The sequence below is a fragment of the Ovis aries genome, chromosome 1, assembly GCF_016772045.2.
Source record: "Ovis aries strain OAR_USU_Benz2616 breed Rambouillet chromosome 1, ARS-UI_Ramb_v3.0, whole genome shotgun sequence".
Lineage (NCBI taxonomy): Eukaryota > Metazoa > Chordata > Mammalia > Artiodactyla > Bovidae > Ovis > Ovis aries.
The window spans coordinates 87,742,814-87,757,564 of NC_056054.1; positions in this window are offsets into that span (position 1 = coordinate 87,742,814).

Genomic DNA, 14,751 nt, shown 5'->3' on the forward strand with positions numbered 1-14,751 from the left:
TAGCACAGGGAACTATATTCAATAGCTTGCAGTAAACGACAATGGAAAGGAATATGAAAAAAGAATGTTATATTCGGAATAACCTTGCTGTGCACCTGAATTGAACACAATGTAGGAGATCAGCTGTACTTCAACAAAACTAACTAAATAAAAGAGTGCTCCTCTTAGCCTCCCCGTTCATAACAGAGTTGTTGGGAGGGCAGGGTAGAAGGCTGGGTGTGGGAGAAAAATGCTACTGAAAGCGTCTGGTTGTTGCTGCTGCTACTGACTCAGCTCCAGGCCGCTCTCCGTTTTCCCAGCCCATTAGCCTACTGTCCCCAAAGCCGGTTCCCACCCAGGCCTTCCTGGAAATGAAGCCACATCAACAGCCCCGCAGGGCAGTGTTTTGTGACCACCTTTCCAAGGAGGTTGTGTAGGATTTCAACATGCTGTCGCCCTGCCCTGCTGCCCTCAGTGTCTTTCATTTATGTTATTTCCCTCCTTTTTCCTTTTGGTGGTAAAATATACACAACATAAAATTTTCCATTTTGATCATTTTTGAACATACAATTCAGTGGCATTAGACACTTTATTTCATTCTTGCTCTTAGTAGCCTAATTGAGAACCTCTTTCCTGGGTCAAAGGGGAAAGTCAGCTTGAATGCCCAGTGTGTGCATGCTGACTTGCTTTGTAACCCCATGAACTGTAGCCCACAAAGCTCCTCTGTCCATGGGCTTGTCCAGGCAAGAATACTGGAGTGGGGTGCCATTTCCTCCTCCAGGGGATCTTCCCGGCCCAGGGATCACACCTGAGTCTCCTGTGTCTCCTGCATCGGCAGGCAGGTTCTTTACCACTGAGCCACCTGAGAAACCCTGCTGCTGCTGCTGCTGCTGCTAAGTTGCTTCAGTCGTGTCCAACTCTATGTGACCCCATAGACGGCAGACCACCAGGCTCCCCCGTCCCTGGGATTCTCCAGGCAAGAACACTGGAGTGGGCTGCCATTTCCTTCTCCAATGCAGGAAAGTGAAAAGTGAAAGTAAAGTCGCTCAGTCGTGCCCGACCCTCAGCGACCCCATGAACTGCAGCCCACCAGGCTCCTCCATCCATGGGATTTTCCAGGCAAGAGTACTGGAGTGAGGTGCCATTGCCTTGGATACCCAATATTTCCCATTTATAAATTGGGTTTCTATTCCATGTTAAAAAGAGACTGAGGCATCTTTTTTGAGTGTATTTGAGCATGTATCAATTTGAATAAGTCAGTACCAAACCAAAGGTGACTAGGAGCACATCACTGACAGGAGCTGAGGAAAAGTCTTTGTAGAGAAGATGCTGAAGCCAAGTGAGATGATTTGCTTGGCTGTAGCTGAAGTGGTTGTCTTATTTGGGAAAGCTGAGTTGTCTGTTTTTGAGTAGATCTCCTTAAGTGTCTTTTTCTCAGAGTTGAGTGCATTGACTCTGACTTAGGCATGGGGGTGCGTCTGTAGCTGCTAAGGCATCAAAGACACCCCAGTTTAGTGGCCTCCTTGCTTAATTTCCCAACCATCGCCCATTTGATAGAAGTAAATTTCCTGCTAAGCCTGACTTCTCTCAGCAGAAGACTTTTCAGATAAAAACTGAAGTGAGTTCGTCCTGATTTCAGAGAGTGCCAACCTACTCTTGTCAGCACATGTGACTGAGGGACGGCCCAAGTCTAACATGCCCTGAAGGCCACTGCTTCTGTGGGGTGGGTACCCCTGATTGAGGGGCACTGGTCTGTGGGTGAGGGGTTTGGAGGCCCCAGTTACTTAGAGTGAGCATGGGTCTTTCCCTAGAAACTGGAAATGGTTTGGAACGGAGCAAGTTTCCATCTGTGGACAAGGGCCCAAGAGCCCTAATGGGCAGCCCTGGTGTTGGGTGCTTTTGGCCACAAGAACTGGAAAGACCTGACTCAAAGTGGTTTATCATGTGGTCAGATCAAGAATCCAGATTGTTTTCCTCTTTCTGCTCTGTCTTCCTCAGACTGGGCTCTTCTTAAGACTGGTTACCCTGCCAGGCCCAATCCTCCAACCCCAGTGATGCCAGGGGAAACAGGCACAGCGCCACTGGGTACCACTCGGGAGAAAGAAACCACTCTCCCAGGCATGGGCTTCACATGCCTCTCTTGAGGCTGATTGGCCAGCTTACGTCCTGTGTCCACGCTGGAGCTACAGCGGTTAAAAGGTGCGTGGCGTGATGGGCTGCTGTGACCGATGGAGGCGTAGTGCTAGTACAGGGAGTATGGCCACTCTCCTGAGTCACAGCTTGTAAGTTCCCTGGGGGTTGTGCTACATGGAGAGGAGGTGCGCACTGAAAACAATCTGGTTTCTGTTAGGGGGAAGGATGTGGGGAATGATCTCCTGGAGCAGTGTTTTTCAAACCATGGTTTAACCCATTCAGTTCGGTTCAGTTCAGTCGCTCAGTCATGTCCGACTCTGCGACCCCATGAATCGCAGCACGCCAGGCCTCCCTGTCCATCACCAACTCCCAGAGTTCACTCAGACTCACGTCCATCGAGTCCATGATGCCATCCAGCCATCTCATCCTCCATCGTCTCCTTCTCCTCCTGCCCCCAATCCCTCCCAGCATCAGAGTCTTTTCCAATGAGTCTTCTTTTCACATGAGGTGGCCAAAGTACTGGAGTTTCAGCTTCAGCATCATTCCTTCCAAAGAAATCCCAGGGCTGATCTCCTTCAGAATGGACTGGTTGGATCTCCTTGCAGTCCAAGGGATTCTCAAGAGTCTTCTCCAACACCACAGTTCAAAAGCATCAATTCTTCAGCGCTCAGCTTTCTTCACAGTCCAACTCTCACATCCATTCATGACCACTGGAAAAACCATAACCTTGACTAGACGGACCTTTGTTGGCAAAATAATGTCTCTGCTTTTCAATATGCTATCTAGGTTGGTCATAACTTTTCTTTTAAGGAGTAAGCATCTTTTAATTTCATGGCTGCAGTCACCATCTGCAGTGATTTTGGAGCACCCCAAAAATAAAGTCTGACACTGTTTCCCCATCTATTTGCCATGAAGTGATGGGACCAGATGCCATGATCTTAGTTTTCTGAATGTTGAGCTTTAAGCCAACTTTTTCACTCTCCTCTTTCACTTTCATCAAGAGGCTTTTTAGTTCCCCTTTACTTTCTGCCATAAGGGTGGTGTCATTTGCATATCTGAGGTTATTGATATTTCTCCCAGCAATCTTGATTCCAGCTTGTGCTTCTTCCAGCCCAGTGTTTCTCATGATGTACTCTGCACAGAAGTTAAATAAGCAGGGTGACAATATACAGCCTTGATGTACTCTTTTTCCTATCTGGAACCAGTCTGTTGTTCCATGTCCACTTCTAACTGTTGCTTCCTGACCTGCATATAGGTTTCTCAAGAGGCAAGTCAGGTGGTCTGGTATTCCCATCTCTTTCAGAATTTTCCACAGTTTATTGTGATCCACACAGTCAAAGGCTTTGGCATAGTCAATAAAGCAGAAAAAGATGTTTTTCTGGAACTCTCTTTAACTCATTGGTGATCATGAAATCAGGATTTAAATTTATAGCCCATGGGCCAAATTCAGCCCACTACCTATTTCTGTAAATGAAGTTTTATCAGAGCACAGCAGGGCCCATTTCTTTCCTGTTGTCTATGGCAGCTTTCCCACCACAATGGAAACCTTGAGTAGCTGCAACAGAGGTTATACGGTCTTCAAAGCTTAAAATACTTACTATCTGGCCCTTTACAGAAAAAGTTTGCTGATCCCTAACTAGAAAATTGCAATTAGCATTAAAGGATGAAACTGACTAGGCTAGAATAGGAACTATCTGGACACATTGCACGTGATAAGAATGAATATTATTGCACAGACCCTTTCTTTCAGTTTTATATAAACATACATCCATATCTGGGGGTGCTGGGCTATAATTTATTTCTTAAGGTGGATCATGGTAAAAAACAGTTTGAAAAACTGCTCTAGAGCACTGTCCATTGTTCTTTCTTTCATTCTTTCTCAATGTATAATTGATACATTAGTTTCAAGTATACAAAGTAATGATTTTATATTTTGTATACATTGTGAAATAAAAGCACTATTCATTTTTGACATGGAAGTGACTTCTTAAGAAGGTCTGTTTGTAATTGTGCTGTCCTTTGGGTTGGGCGTCACCTACTTGCCTGAGAAGCTAGGTACTGAGAGGGTAGGTAGGAGCCTTGAGTTAACAAGAGGGGCCACGACACTGGTTTTTGGTAGTGACCGAGGAGTGCTGGGTGAACAGGCAGAGGAAAAGTAGAAGTCTGGCCAGGAGAAAGCCAGCGGCAGAGTTGGGTTCAGGAGGGTCCATGCCGGGAGGCAGAGGCACACTGGGCAAGAGGCAGAGGTCCCAGCCCTCACTGCAAACTGCCACAGCCCAGTCCAGTAAGTCCCCTGCCTCTTGTTGAGCTGAAGGAAGACTTCTGAGCTATTTCTGTCCTAGCAGTCTGTGATTTTCGTAGGGGCATCCCCCTCATTCCATGGATGGAAAACCAAGGACCAGGGGAGACCCCCACACCCCACTGAGAACTCAGAGGCAGAGTTAGGGAGATCCCTCAGGGACTCTCTACGTACCCTCCTCCTGACCCTGAGTTTTCTTTGGCTCAGGCTCCATCTATGCCTAGGAAGGTACTTGTGTGGACTGGACCAGATGGGAACTGGCTGGGAGTATTTACCCCTGAATTTCCCTCTCCTGAGAACCCTGCTATGACCTGCAGAAAGTGGAGGAACTCTCCCCAACTGCCCAGGAAAGGGGGTCTAGCCCACCACAGGTTTCCTTGTTTCTAGGCCTCTGGCTTTTAGCAGTTGCCCTGCTTGTCTGCCAGCTCTGGGCCATCTTCCTGCTTAACTGGGAGTAATTAGAGTGCAGGCAGGCCGGAGTCACCCCGCTGTCTCCCAGACCTCCATGCCCTGCCCTTAGCGAGGCAGCACCAGGGCTGTTCATGGCTGCTGCCACTTCAAAGACACAGTTAAGCTTCCATAGAGGAGTGGCTTTGCCATTTATAGGAGAACCAACCAGCTAATGAACCAGAGGAATTTCTGGTGCCTGGGGGATCCTGTTATGGGAAGAAGAAACCCATCCCAGATACTAGGAATGTCCAGAAATTTATGGGAAATATCCAGGCAAGAGTACATACTAACCCCATGCTTCTTTTTGATGTGACTTCATGACTAGACAGGCAGAGGGCTCTGAGTGTGTCCTGGTATAGGAGGCCTCAGTAATGACACTCAGATGAGGGGCTCCACTTTAGCAGGCGTCCTGGGGGACTGAGCTCTCCTTTCTAAAACTGCCTCTAGGGCTTGGAGGGAACATTCAAGACCCAGTCACCCAGTGGTCTTTTAACAAGTTAAAGCACAAGTCCTTTGATTAAGTGAACTCATGTGGAGCCCCAGAATATGACAGCTGAGAATAGCTGCTCTCTTGGACAGGGTGGGGGACCCTTGGTTGGACCTCACTAGTCATGGGAGGCTTCCTCTTCCCCAGCACAGTCCCTAAGGCACAGCATCTGCAAATCCTTATTTTGTAGAGGGGTGTTCGTTGGTGGCTCAGCTGGTGAAGAATCTGCTTGCAGTGTGGGAGAACTGGGTTTGATCCCTGGGTTGGGAAGATCCCCTGGATGAGGGCATGGCAACCCACTCCACTATTCTTGCCTGGAGAATCCCATGGATAGAGGAGCCTGAAGGGCTCTTTTCCTGCTGGAATCGTCTTCCTCGTCCTCCCGGTAACTTCCATACTTTCCTCCCACTTTCATCCTCTGAAGTGATGCAGAAGAAGTTTCAGCCACCCTCCTTCTATCATCCTTTCCCCTAGGTAAGAGGCGGGGTAGCATGGTGTTGGCGAGCAGGCATTTAAAGTCAGATTTGGGGTCAGATTCCAGCCTTGTGACTTACAATCTGTTTGACTTGGGTAATTACTGAGCTTCCACTTTCTCAGCTGTGAAATGGGCAATTATATCTCCTCAGGACTGTTGTAAGAATTCAATCAGATGATGCTGTAGACAGCTCGGTAGTGGATTACTGCAGTGGAAGGTGGCCATCCTGCCTGCTTTTCCAGGCTAAGAATCTGAAACCTCTTCCTCACATTTCGTTGCCGTTTCAAGACCTGCCCGAAAACAGCCTGCCCACCCACTCTGGCTGCAACTGATGAAGTAGGGAGCCAGTGTGGTTCTGGGACTGCTGTCTAGGGCTAGAGGGTCTAGAAGCTGATGGGTGACAGGATGGTGGGAGGGGAGACAGGTGATCAGGAAGCTGTGCTTCTGGCTGGGACCCGCCGGCTGCGAGACAGGTGGGATAGGAAATTGTCCTGCCAATCATCTAACCCCCAAACTTAACACTTGCATTCCCACTGTTTGGGAACACAGCCAGAGAGAGAAGCCCCCCTTCCCCAAGGCTCTTTCTCCTTTTTTCCTGGGCTGGGCCTTATGGGAAAAGTTTGGTCTGGACTGTGGAGCGTGTCTCTGGGCTCAAGACCCCAGGCTGTCCTGTCCCTCTTGTGTCCCAGAGCCCCTCAAATACAAACCTGCATGGAGAAAGGAAGGAGCTGGACTGGACTGGAATAAAAAGCCTGGCTTTGGGGGTGAGTGGGAGAGCCCCAGAGGGAAAAGGGGAGGAGGATGGGATGGAATAATGTGTGGGCTGGGGGGAGACCGGGGAGTTTACTGATATCTACTGTGCCCCTTCTTCAGTCCTTACTAGCCGATCTGCCAGCCTGGCAGTTCCTAGTGCACCCCATCCTGTGTCTGACACTGGCCAAGCACTGAGGAGGTACAAACAAACGCTGCTTAGGATGGACCCGCCCGGCTGCCTGCTTTCCAGGGTCTGCCAAATCAACGTGAGTTTTCTTTAACAAGAGCCCCACCGTGAAGACCTGAGAAGATAGTTGCATTACTATGGTTTTCCATGTTAGACCTACATGGTGGGGGCTCTTTCTGGGCCAAGGACAGATATCCCACTTATGGGAAAGATACCACGGTTGGCAGGAAAGATACCGCGGTTGGCCCACTTACGGGAAAGATGTCGCGGTTGGCAAGCATGTTAGCGCTCCCTCGCCCTTCAGTCCTCTTGAAAGCAAGAGGGGCGGGGGAAGGGAATCACTGCTGACGTAAGCCACAGAGACAGGATTTGAAACCGGGCTTCTCCATGCTCTGCTTGCTTCTCTTCTTCCTCTGCCATAGCTGGGTGGAGAGTTTGGGCTCTGCCGCTGTCTAGCCCGGTGTGGCTTCAGGAGATTCTGCAACCTTCAGGGCTGAGCTCGTTCTCTGTGGAATGAAGAGGTAGGGAGAGACTAGGTTGTTTTGGGACTCAGACTTGAGGCTGAAAATGCCAAATGGTACCTGCTGTGGATGCTGGCGAGTGTAGAAAAAAGGCCTCTCTCTTCTATGGTTGGCTTCTCCTGGACACTCTCAGCCAGCCCTGGCCTAGTGCATCTCTGGACAGTGATGTCAGTGTTCTTACAATGTCTAGGACTTTGTTTTTTTGTTTTTTGAATATTTGTTTATGTGGCTGCATTGGGTCTTAGTTGTGGCATGCAAGATCTTTGCTGTGGCACACAGGTTTCTCTCCAGCTGTGGCTTGCTGGCTCAGTAGTTGCAGTCTGCAGGCTTAGTTGTCCTGTGGCATGCGGGATCTTAGTTCCCAGACCAGGGATTGAGTTCCATGCAAGGTGGATTCTTAACCATTGGACCACCAGGGAAGTCCATACCTGGGAATTTAAGCTCCTATGTAGACCATTAGGAATTGTGATGGAGGAGTTTAGTCAAAATAACCACATGTCACTGGACCCTCAGATTTCTAAAGGAGGGAAAAAAATGTTCCTTTTTCCTAGAAGAGGTTAGAAATAAACAAATAAACATAAGCTGTAAGTCCCTGGGGCATCTTTAAGAAACCAAGATAAATGAGAGCTAGTCATCCTGCCTGGCCCCTGAGCTATGAGGCTGGTGGACCAGCTGCTTTTCTCTGGTCCCCTGGGTTCACTCACTCTGGACCATCTGGGTCCAGGCTTCCATCTGGAAGCCTGTTCCCATCCAGAGATGAGAGTGGAGCAATGCCTGCATTCAAACTTGTCCTTCAGAGAGGCCATCTCTGTGGTGATTGCTTGTAGAGGAGATGGGGTGTTTTGATGTGCCATTGGCTGGCCAGAACCTAGCTGTGGGGGTCCCCAGTCCAGTAGTATCTCTGAAGGAACCCTTGCTAGAAGGGATGAGGAAGGAGGAGGAGATGAACATCCTTTGTGTGGGCGTCTGTGCTAGTTTCCTACAGCTGCCTAACAAGTTGCCATGACTTGGTGGCTCAAAACAACAAAAATGTGCTCTCTCACAGTTCGGAGGCCACAAGTCTAAACTCAAGGTGTCGGCAAGGCTGCGCTCCCTCAGAGGTTCCAAGGGAGAACCTCTCCTTGCCACTTCCAGCTGCTAGTAGCTCCTAGCGTTCGTCGGCTTGTGCTAACATAGCTCCAATCTCTGTCACCATCTTCAGATGGCCTTCTCCTTTTCTCTCCCTGAAAAGGACCCTTGCCAGTAGATTTAAGACCCATTGGTTAACCCAGGGTGATCTTGTGTCAAGATCCTTAACTACATTTGCAAAGACCTTTTCCCCAAATAATTCACAGTTTGGAATGGGAGGGGTCATGTCTTTTGGGGGCCACCATTCAGCCTGCAGTAGCGTCTAAGCACCCTGCCCGGTCATGTCACGTGCTTTTCACAATGCACCTGGGAAGAGGGTATCATTCTCATCTTTCAGAAGAGAAAACTGAGCTCCAGAGAGGTTTGCTAACTTGTTCAAGTTCATGCCTCAATAGGTGTCTGGAAGGGAATGGAAACGTAGGTCTTGTCCACCCAGACGAGAAGAAAGGGGGCCAGAATGTGGGAGGTAGGGAGGAATGAAGCAGGTTGGCCTGGGGAGGAACTGTGAATGGCTTCGTGTTGCTGGAGAGGGAAGCGTGTGAGGGTGGGGGTGATGGAGATGAAGCTGGAAGGAGAGCAGAGCTGGGTCATTCATGCCCTTGGCTGCCAGCCCTAGGAGTCTGGGCTTGATCCTGAGGTTGGCGAGGAATCCTTAGAGAACTCTGAATCTCCAAAAATGAGAAGATCTCTGGGTTGTGTGGAAGATGGGTAAGCCTGAAAGGAGGGGGGCCAGTCGGGAAGATGATAATAGACCCTGGTCATCAAGGGGGAAAGCAGGGGAGAGTCTGAGGTCCAGGGAAGGGCTGAGTGACAGGCTTACATGACGGATGAGCGCAGGGAAATTCAGGAATCTAGGAAACTCCTAGGCTCAGCTGCAGTTGTGGCCACTAACGGAGTAGGGGACACAGCAGGAAGGATGGGGTGGTGGGTGCCCATGCTTTGTAGCTACCCAAGAGCTCTGAACATCTTCTCTGTGTTCAGTTATGAGTCGGGTCCTTCCCAGGGTCCTTGCAGAAGGGCAGGCATTGGATTCATGCTCTGTAACCAAGCCACGCTGATTCCATTCTGTAGGAATTAAGCTGCAGGAAGAAAGAGGGCCTGTGTGGGGTATGGATGTCAGCAGAGCTGCCCTGAGGGAGATGCCTTCCTTGTTAGTCGACTCTGTGGTGTGGTTCTGGGCATTGTTCTTAGACACGCAGCTTCAAGCCATTTCTCAAGACCCCAAGCCACTCAGTGAACTACTCACTAACCTTTATTAAATTCCCTTTTGCTTAAGCTGGTCAGACGGATTCTGTTATTTGCAACTAATATCCCTGAGCTGTATGAGCGGGTACAGATGTAAGAGGGATGATAAAGGATGCTGGAGGACAGGGGCATGTGAAGGTGAGGTGCCCGGGTATCAATCTGTGACATCCAACAGGATATTGGCTAGATAGGCAGGGACGAGGGTGGCTCAGGTGGGGACAGGTCTGGGGTCATCAACACTTAGGTGACCACGAAACCTGTGGAGGGACCAAGAGGCTAGTGAGTGTGCAGCCCTAGGGCACCTCTAGAGGAGACTGAAAATGGTGGGGGTCTCGGAGAAAACAATGTGAAAAGCAAGAGAGAGGGGTTTAAGGAAAGAGTAGGTGCCTGTGTCAAAGGCTGCAAATGTGCAAGTGAGACGAGGATTGAAAATGGAGTTTTGTATTTGGCTTTTTTTGTTGTTGTTGTTTATTTTTTAATTTAAAAAATGTTATTGAAGTATGGTTGATTTATGACATTTTGTAACTTTCTACTATGTATTTGGCATTTAGAGGATAAGGGAGGCTTAGAGGAAGTGGTTTCACTGGTGAGGTGGGAACCAAAGAGAGGCTGGAGAGGGTTGAGCAGGGGACAGGAGGAGAGAAATGGAGCCTGACTTTCTAGAAACCTACAGTGCAAGGAGGAAGAGGAACAGGTGGAAGCTGAAGGAGGGAGTGGGGCCACATTCAAGGGCAAGCTCAAGGGCAGCTGCTTCGAGCAGTGAGCTTGTGGTGTGGATGGTGTCGGGGTGACTGGGTGATCAGTCCAGGTTGTGGAGTATTTCTTCTTAGGTACTTGATAGTCTCTGATACATTGTAGTTTTGTCTTCTCTTTAACTGCATCTTCCAGTTGTAGAAGAAAGAGGTCTGGTGATCAGTCATTGTCAACCCACTTAGATAGTTGGGATGGAAGTAACTTGGTGGGGACTTAAGATGCAAGGACTGATTGGAACCTGGTCCTTGGATTTTTAAAATCCAATTGAGTTCTGAAGATGAGGTAGATAAAGTACAAGCTCTCTGTGGGTTAGGGAGTCTCAGGGGCCCAGGATGGAGTGTCCTGAGACCCGGAGCAAAAGCCAGATCACTGTGTGACCCTTTCATGTGGGAACAGCCACCAACAGTGTAGGTCCTGCTGCTGATCTGACCCCAGACACAGCTCTCTGCATGCTCTGGCTGGCTGCTTTAGCTGCGTCTGCTTCTTTCTTTTCTTTTTCTGACTTTTCCCTTTTTTTTAAATTGGAGGATAGTTCCTTTACAGTGTTGTGTTGGTTTTTGCCACACAACAATGTGAATCAGCCATAGGTATAGGTATGTCCCCTCCCTCTTGAACCTCCCTCCCACCCCCACCACACACCACCCCTCTAGATTGTTACAGATCTGCTTCTTTTTGACAATTTCCCCCCAGATGTGTCCAGCCTAATGTTCTAGCTAAGTTTGGCTAGCCTGAACTTATGACCCTATACCCCACCTAAGTCTCCTCACCCTTCCTCAGGAGTTTTTAGCTATTTTTGTACCATGGATGTCTTGGAAGTCTGTGACTCTCATTTGGAGTAATGCTTTAAAATGTATAAAAATAAATACATAAGATTGCAAATAATTATACTGAAATTAAATGTTACAAATGATTATATTAAAAACAAATTTATGATGTGGTGATATATGTCCTTCTTATTAATGTATCAAATAGCATTGCTGCTGCTCAGTCTCTGTCGTGTCTGACTCTTTGCAACCCCATGGACTGCAGCACGCCAGACCTCCCTGTCTCCTGGAGTTTGCTCAAACTCATGCCCATCGATCAAATAACATGGCCTGGACTAATAACTACTGTAGTTTCAATGTAGGATGAACAAAAATATTTTGAGCTATTTGCAACAGTCACTTCAGTCACTCAGTCGTGTCCGACTCCTTGTGACCCCATGAATCGCAGCATGCCAGGCCTTCCTGTCCATCACCAACTCCTGGAGTTTACCCAAACTCATGTCCATCAAGTCGGTGATGCCATCCAGCCATCTCATCCTCTGTTGTCCCCTTCTCCTCCTGCCCCCAGTCCCTCCCAGCATCAGGGTGTTTTCCAATGAGTCAACTCTTCGCATGAGGTGGCCAAAGTATTGGAGTTTCAGCTCCAGCATCAGTCCTTCCAAAGAACACCTAGGACTGATCTCCTTCAGAATGGACTGGTTGGATCTCCTTGCAGTCCAAGGGACTCTCAAGAGTCTTCTCCAAAACCACAGTTCAAAAGCATCAGTTCTTCAGTGCTCAGCTTTCTTTACAGAAAAGAAACTCTTACATCCAGAAATGACCACTGGAAAAACCATAACCTTGACTAGACGGATCTTTGTTGGCAAAGTAATGTCTCTGCTTTTCAATATGCTATCTAGGTTGGTCATAACTTTCCTTCCAAGGAGTAAGCGTCTTTTAATTTCATGGCTGCACTCACCATCTGCAGTGATTTTGGAGCCCCCAAAAATAAAGTCTGACACTATTTCCACTGTTTCCTCATCTATTTCCTATGAAGTGATGGGACTGGATGCCATGATCTTCGTTTTCTGAATGTTGAGCCTTAAGCCAACTTTTTCACTCTCCTCTTTCACTCTCATCAAGAGGCTTTTAGTTCTTCCTCACTTTCTGCCATAAGGGTGGTGTCATTTGCATATCTGAGGTTATTGATATTTCTCCTGGCAATCTTGATTCCAGCTTGTGCTTCTTCCAGCCCTGCGTTTCTCATGATGTACTCTGCATAGAAGTTAAATAAGCAGGGTGACAATATACAACCTTGACGTACTCCTTTTCCTATTTGGAACCAGTCTGTTGTTCCATGTCCAGTTCTAACTGTTGCTTCCTGACCTGCATACAGATTTCTCAAGAGGCAGGTCGGGTGGTCTGGTATTCCCATCCCTTTCAGAATTTTCCACAGTTTATTGTGATCCACACAGTCAAAGGCTTTGGCATAGTCAATAAAGCAGAAAGAGATGTTTTCTGGAACTCTCTTGCTTTTCCATGATCCAGCAGATGTTGGCAATTTGATCTCTGGTTCCTCTGCCTCTTCTAAAACCAGCTTGAACATCTGGAAGTTCACAGTTCACGTACTGCTGAAGGCTGGCTTGGAGAATTTTGAGCATTACTTTACTAGCATGTGAGATGAGTGCAATTGTGTGGTAGTTTGAGCATTCTTTGGCATTGCCTTTCTTTGGGATTGGAATGAAAACTGACCTTTTCCAGTCCTGTGGCCATTGCTGAGTTTTCCAAATTTGCTGATATAATGAGTGCAGCACTTTCACAGCATCATCTTTCGGGCTTTGAAATAGCTCAACTGGAATTCCATCACCTCCACTAGCTTTGTTCATAGTGATGCTTCCTAAGGCCCACTTGACTTCACATTCCAGGATGTCTGGCTCTAGGTGAGTGATCACACCATTGTGATTATCCGGGTCATGAAGATCTTTTTTGTACAGTTCTTCTGTGTATCCTTGCCACCTCTTCTTAATATCTTCTGCTTCTGTTAGGTCCATACCATTTCTGTCCTTTATCGAGCCCATCTTTGCATGAAATGTTCCCTTGGTATCTCTAATTTTCTTGAAGAGATCTCTAGTCTTTCCCATTGTGTTGTTTTCCTTTATTTCTTTGCATTGATCGCTGAGGAAGGCTTTCTTATCTCTCCTTGCTATTCTTTGGAACTCTGCATTCAGATGCTTATATCTTTCCTTTCCTCCTTTGCTTTTCACTTCTCTTCTTTTCACAGCTATTTGTAAGGCCTCCTCAGACAGCCATTTTGCTTTTTTGCATTTCTTTTCCATGGGGATGGTCTTGATCCCTGTCTCCTGCACAATGTCATGAACCTCCATCCATAGTTCATCAGGCACTCTATCTATCAGATCTAGTCCCTTAAATCTATTTCTCACTTCCACTGTATATTCACAAGAGATTTGATTTAGGTCATACCTGAATGGTCTAGTGGTTTTCCCTACTTTCTTCAATTTAATTCTGAATTTGGCAATAAGGAGTTCATGATCGAAGCCACAGTCAGCTCCCAGTCTTGTTTTTGCTGACTGTATAGAGCTTCTCCATCTTTGGCTGCAGAGAATATAATCAATCGGATTTCAGTGTTGACCATCTGGTGATGTCCATGTGTAGAGTCTTCTCTTGTGTTGTTGGAAGAGGTTGTTTGCTATGACTAGTGCGTTCTCTTGGCAAAACTCTATTAGCCTTTGCCCTGCTTCATTCCATACTCCAAGGCCAAATTTGCCTGTTACTCCAGGTGTTTCTTGACTTCCTACTTTTACATTCCAGTCCCCTGTAATGAAAAGGACATCTTTTTGGGTGTTAGTTCTAAAAGGTCTTGTAGGTCTTCATAGAACCGTTCAACTTCAGCTTCTTCAGCGTTACTGGTTGGGGCATAGACTTGGATTACTGTAATATTGAATGGTTTGCCTTGGAAATGAACAGAGATTGCGTTTTTGAGATTGCATCCAAGTACTGCATTTTGGACTCTTTTGTCGACCATGATGGCTACTCTATTTCTTCTGAGGGATTCCTGCCCACAGTAGTAGATATAATGGTCATCTGAGTTAAATTCACCCATTCCAGTCCATTTTAGTTCACTGATTCCTAGAATGTCAACGTTCACCCTTGCCATCTCTTGTCTGACCGCTTCCAATTTGCCTTGATTCATGGAATTAACATTCCAGGTTCCTATGCAATATTGCTCTTTACAGCATCAGACCTTGCTTCTATCACCAGTCACATCCAAAACTAGGTATTGTTTTTGCTTTGGCTCCATCCCTTCATTCTTTCTGGAGTTATTTCTCCACTGATCTCCAGTAGTATATTGGGCACCTACCAATCTGGGGAGTTCATCTTTCAGTATCCTATCATTTTGACTTTTCATACTGTTCATGGGGTTCTCAAGGCAAGAATACTGAAGTGGTTTGCCATTCCCTTCTCCAGTGGACCACACCCTGTCAGACCTCTCCACCATGACCCATCCATCTTGGGTGGCCCCACACAGCATGGCTTAGTTTCATTGAGTTAGACAAGGCTGTGGTCCATGTGATCAGAT